This window comes from Notamacropus eugenii, chromosome 7 (genome assembly GCF_028372415.1).
Source record: "Notamacropus eugenii isolate mMacEug1 chromosome 7, mMacEug1.pri_v2, whole genome shotgun sequence".
NCBI lineage: Eukaryota > Metazoa > Chordata > Mammalia > Diprotodontia > Macropodidae > Notamacropus > Notamacropus eugenii.
Window position 1 is genome coordinate 69,557,526 of NC_092878.1, and position 6,000 is coordinate 69,563,525.

At 36.1% G+C, this 6,000-nt stretch overlaps 1 pseudogene; it reads left to right on the forward strand.

Annotated features, from left to right (window-relative positions):
• LOC140514678 (alpha/beta hydrolase domain-containing protein 17A pseudogene) overlaps window positions 1–4,496 on the forward strand; it is a 69,356-nt pseudogene extending 64,860 nt beyond the window's left edge.
• The last annotated feature ends 1,504 nt before the right edge of the window (window positions 4,497–6,000 follow it).

The window sequence follows — 6,000 nt, forward strand, 5'->3', positions numbered from 1 at the left end:
ATGGCACATATACAAAGATTGCCATGCAGTAGGGCATAAAATCCTCACAAACTGGTGCTGAAAGGCAGAGATAGTGAGTTCATCCTTTTTCAGATCATGATGCAATAAAAACCATATGCAATAAAGGTCCAGGGAAAGCTAGACCAAAAATTAATTAGAAATTAAATAATCTTGCCTTAATGAATGGGTCTTAAGACAAATCATAGAAACAATCAATAACTTCTTTCAAGAGAATAGCAATAATGAGATTATCTGCCGAAACTTATGGGTTGCTCAAAAGCAATTCTTAGGGGAAGTTTTATGTCATTGAATGCTCACAAGAGTAAAATAGAGAAAAAGGAGACCAATGAATTGGAAATGCAACTGAAAAAGCTAGAAAAAGGACAAATTGAAAATCCCCAATTAAGTACCAAGTAAACGAGAAATATTGAAAAACAAAGGAGAGATTAATAAAATTGACATTAAATAAATTATTGAAGTAATAAATAAAACTAAGCTGGTTTTAGGAAAAAAATATAATTGATAAATGTTTGTTCAATTTAATTAAAAAAATAAGAAAATAAAATCACCAGTGTCAAAAAAATAAAGGGTGAACTCATCTTCAATGAGGAGGAAATTAAAATAATAACCAGAAATTACTTCACCCAACTGCATGCCCACAAATTTGAAAGTGTTAGTGAAATGAATATTTACAAGAATATAAACTGCCCACATTAAGAGAAGTGGATGTAAAATAGTTAAATAACTCCATCTGAGAAAAACAAATTTAATAAGCCATCAATGAACTCCCTAGGAAAAAATCTCCAGGACCAGATGGATTTACAAGTAAATTCTATTAAACTTTTAAAGAAAGTTAATTCCAATACTATATAGACTATTTAGGAAAATCAGGAAGAAGGAGACCCATCAAATACTTTTTATGATAGCAAAACCAGGAAGATCCAAAACAGAGAAAGAATATTATAGACCAATTTTCCTAATTGATATAGATGCAAAAATTTTAAATAGGATATTAGCAAAAAGATTACAACAACTTATCAAAAGAATAATACACTTTGATCAGGTAAGATATATATACCAGGAATGCAGAGCTGATTCAATATTAGGAAAACTAACAGAGTAATTGATCATCTATACAACAATACTAATAGAAATCATATAATTATCTCAATAGATGCAGAAAAAGCTTTTGATAAAATACAACACCTATTACTGTTGAAAGCACTGGAGAACACAGGAATAGATGCAGCCCTCTTCAAAATAGTAAGTAGCATCTACCTAAAGCCGACAGCAAGTATTATATGTCATGGGGATAAGCTAGATTCAGTTCCATTAAGATCATGGATGACACAAGGATGTCCATTATCATCACTGTTATTCAATTTGGTAATAAAAATGCTAGCTGTAGCAATAAGAGAAGAATAAAGAAATTGAAGGAATTATAATAGTCAAAGAAGAAACTAAGTTTCTTCTTTCTCTTTGAAGATGATATTATGAAATATTTAGAGAATCCTGGTGAATCATGTAAAAAAAAAACTAGTTGAAATAATAAACAATTTTCACAAAGTTGCGGAATATGAAATAAACTCATATAAATCATCTTCATTTCTATATATTACTAGCACAGCCCAACAGTATGAGACAGAAAAAGAAATTCCATTTAAAGTTACAGTAGACAGTATAAAATATTTGGTAGTCTACCTGTCAAAGGAAACCCAGGGACTGTATGAATACAATTATAAAACACATTTTGCACAAATAAAATCACATCTAAATGATTGGAAAAAAAACATCATTTGCTCATGGGTTAGCTGAGCTAATATAATAAAAATGACAATTCTACCTAAATGAATTTACTTATTTAGTGCCATACCAATCAAACTACCAAAAAATACATTCTAGAGCTAGAAAAAAAATATCAAAATTCACCTGGAAGAACAAAAGGTCTAGAATATAAAGGAAGTTAATAATAGGAAATGCTAGGGAAGGTGCAGTCCTACAAGATCTCAAATTGTATACAAAGCAATAATCATCAAAATCACTTGGCATTGGCTAAAAAATAGAGTAGATCAGGGGAATAGGTTGGGACTCAAGAAACTGTAGTCAATGATTTTTTCAGTCTACTGTTTGATAAACCAAGGATCACAGCTTCTGGGATAAGAACTCACTGTGTGATAAAAACTCTGGGAAAACCAGAAAATAATGTGGCAGAAACTGGGCATAGACCAATGCCTGACATGGTATACCAGAACAAAGTCCAAAGGAGTAAACAGTTTGGGTATAAAAGCTGATACTAGAAACAAATTAAGGGGGCAAGGAATGCTTTATTTGTCAGACTTACATAGAATGGAGAAATTTATGACCAACATGAGATAGAGAGCATTATCAAATGCAAAATGAATAATTTTGATTACATCAAATTGAAAATTTTTGCACAAACAAAATCAATGCAACCAAGATTTAGAGGGAAATAGAAAACTGGGAGAGAATTTTTATAACTTGTGTCTGTGATAAAGCTCTCATTTCTAAAATACATAGAGAAACAAGTCAAATTTACAAGAATAGAAGTCATTCCCCAGTTGATAAATGGTCTAAGAATATGAACACACAGTTTTCAGAGGAAGAAATTAAACCTATCTATAGTCATAAAAAAATGCTCTAAATCACTATTGATTAGAGAGATGCAAATCAAAACAACTCTGAGGTACTGCATCACACCTGTCATAGTAGCTAACATGACAAAACAGGAGATGATAAATGTTGGAGAAGATGTGGGATAGTTGGAACACTAATGTCCATCCATCTATTCTGGAGAGCAATTTGGAACTATTCTCAAAAGGCTACAAAAATGTGCATACCCTTTGCCCCAGCAATTACAGTTCTAGGTCTGTATCCCAAAGAGATCATAAATATGGAAAAAAAGACCCACTTATGTAAAGACAACTTATATTTTTCTTTAAAGCAGCTCCTTGTGATGGTTAAGAACTGGGAATCAATTTGATGCCCATCAATTAGGGTACGGATGAATAAGCTGTAAAATATGCAAAACAAGAAACAGGTGGACTTCAGAAAAACCTGGAAAGACTTATACGAACTGAGTGAAATGAGCAAAACCAGGAGAACACAGTAAGAGGCACAGTGTGAGAGGGCTGTTTCTGATAGACTTAGCCTTTTATAGCAATGCAAGGCCCTAAAATATTTCCAGAGGACTCCATGCAAAATGCAACCCACATCCAGAGAAAGAACTATAGTCATGATGCAGGATAAAGCAGACTATTTTGTATTTTGTGATGTTTTATTTTGTTTTGGTTTTTCTCTTGGTTTCTCCCATTCATTTTAATTCCTTTATGCAACATGATTAATGTGAAGATGTGGTTAATAAGAATGTATGTATAGAACCCTTATAATAAAGCATGCCTTTTTAGGGAGTGAGGGGGGAAGGAAGGGGAGAAAAATTTAAGACTTATGGAAGTAGTTGTTGAAAACTGAAAGTAGATAAATTAATTATTTTTAAATAATGGACGGCTCCTCCTCTCCTACACATCTGCTGAAATTGTGAGGCCAAGGTGAGAGTGGCTGGATTCCTGAGCCAAGCTGGGCTGGCCCAGGTTGACTTGGGGGCCAGGTCAGGCATGGAGCGAGGGGGCAGGGGAGAAAGAGGATGCCAAGGTGTGCAGCCCAGGAGGAGAAAGACCCAAGTGCCCCTTATGGCTGGGCTGGGAACACAATAGGTCTCTGTCCAGCTCTCTTAACAGGTACTTTGTAAAGGGTGGAGGCTAAGGGGAAGCACAACAAGGTTTTTTCCGCTTGTGTTTTGGAAAACAAAAAATAAAAAAGCAAATTCTGCTTTGGAGATATTGTATCTCCAGAGCTTTGGACACTGCAACCTTGGATCTCGGGTCCTCCCTCAAATAAGTGTGACTCCCTCTCTGCCATGAAAGGCTGGCCTATCTATCAGCAGACTCCGCTGCAACTTCTGTTGCCCACCCTGTCCTGGCTGAATGGCAGTCAAATTGGCCTTCCTGCCTCCAGAGCCTACCTCCTCCCTTTTGGCAGATCCTCAGTCAGATTCCAGTGGAGGTGTCTCCACCTCAGGGCGGGGTTCAGGAGGGTGGGGAGTGGAGGTATTGGGCCTCTGGAAATTGCACCTAATTGAACCAACTTCAGGTATGCACAGTGTGATCTAGACATGACTGAGATCTTCTTTACCAAGAGCAATGGGGAAACCACATTTCCTGTATGTAGGTCTGTTGTGTGCCAGGGGTCAGGTTCACAGTTCTGTTTTTCCATGGCAATGCAACACACCTGGATCAGATGAGCAGCATCTGTATTGGCATGGGCACCAGCATCAGCTGTAATATCTCTACACGGAGAATACTCAGGCTACGTGGTGAGCTCAGGAAAACATATGAAAAAGAATCGCTAGGCTGACATCGACTCAGCTTGGCAAGGCCCTTCAGACCAGGTATTGCATGAATCCAGAGAAGGTTTGTTGAAAAGTAAAAATAAATAAATTAATAAATTGGAAAATAAATTAAAAACAACTACATATAAAATATACAGATATATAGCTATGATAGATAGTCTGATATGATAGGATGTTTGATGTGACAAATTAAAGGTAATCACTAGAACAAAGGTACTAGCATTAAGAAAGTATAAGGAAGGAAAGAAGAAAAAGTTTCTTATGAAAGTGAGATTTTAACTGGGACTTTAAGGATTCCAGGGAAGCCAAGCAGTGTTGTAGAGGAAAGAGAGTATTCAGGAATGCCGAGGAGGTAATGAAAATGCCTAGAAACTGAGTGTATTCTGCTATGAACAGCAAAGTGGTCAGTTTCATTGGATCACAGATCGTGTTGGAGAGAGTAATGTGTAAAAATAATGGAAATGTAAAAATGGGAACCCAGGTGAAAAGGGCTTTGAATTCCAAAGACTTTTATATTCTAACCTGGAGGTGATTAGAAGTGACTGGAGTTTATTGGGTGAGTTGGTCAGATTTGAGTGGTAGCAAAATTAATTTGAAAGATGAATTGAGGATGAACTGGAATGAGGAGAGACTTATGGAAGAGAGACTAAAAAAACAAAACAACAACAACAACAAACAAAACACATTTGAAATAGTCCAGGCATGAGATGATGAGTGCTTACACGGTAACAGTGCCAGCTTACACAGTGAAGAGAGGTGCTTGACCATAATAGGAAAGTTCAGAAACGGGTAGAGTATTTTTCTTTTTTGAAGAGAGGTAGATAAAAATTTAGTTTTGAACATATTGAACTTTAACTGTTTACAGGGAATGCAACTTGATATGTCTAATAGGCAGTTGGTGATGTGAGACTGAAGGTTGGAAGAGAATTTTGGACTGGATAATAGAACTGAGAATTATCATCATAGGGATGATAAATGAATCCATGGTAGCTGATGAGATCATCAAATGAAATAGTATAGAAGGAGAAAGAACAGGACTCAGGACAGAGCCTTGGGGGACACCGACTTTTAGTGGGTGTGATTTGAACTAGAAACAGATTAGTTGATTGATAAAGTTCTCAGATAATCTAAGATATTTTCAAGCCAGTCTTGGGAATACCTGGATGAACCTATTATTAACCTTGTCCAGTGTATGAGAAACATGAGCTTTCGTAGCTTATCCTGAGTATTTAACTGTAAGTCAGATCCCATATCAGATTCAGGCCAGAGGCTCAGAGCAAACCCAAAGATAATAAGCTAAAACAACTGGCTTTTAATATAAATAAGTAAGAGTGTGGGGAGGAGGGAGGATAGTCTATATGCCATGAAAACGGCTGGAGATTCCCATTATAGTTCTGTGTCCAGGTGAGATATTGAGAACCCTCTCCTATTAGGAACTCAAGTGCTAAGGTCAGTACTGGACTGCCAGTTATTCTCCCTCCTCCCAATAAAAAGCTTTTATGTCTTGGGTGAATGTTTCTGTGCACTGAATCATACTTCTAATAATTTAGATGATAATTAATGGTAATTTTTTT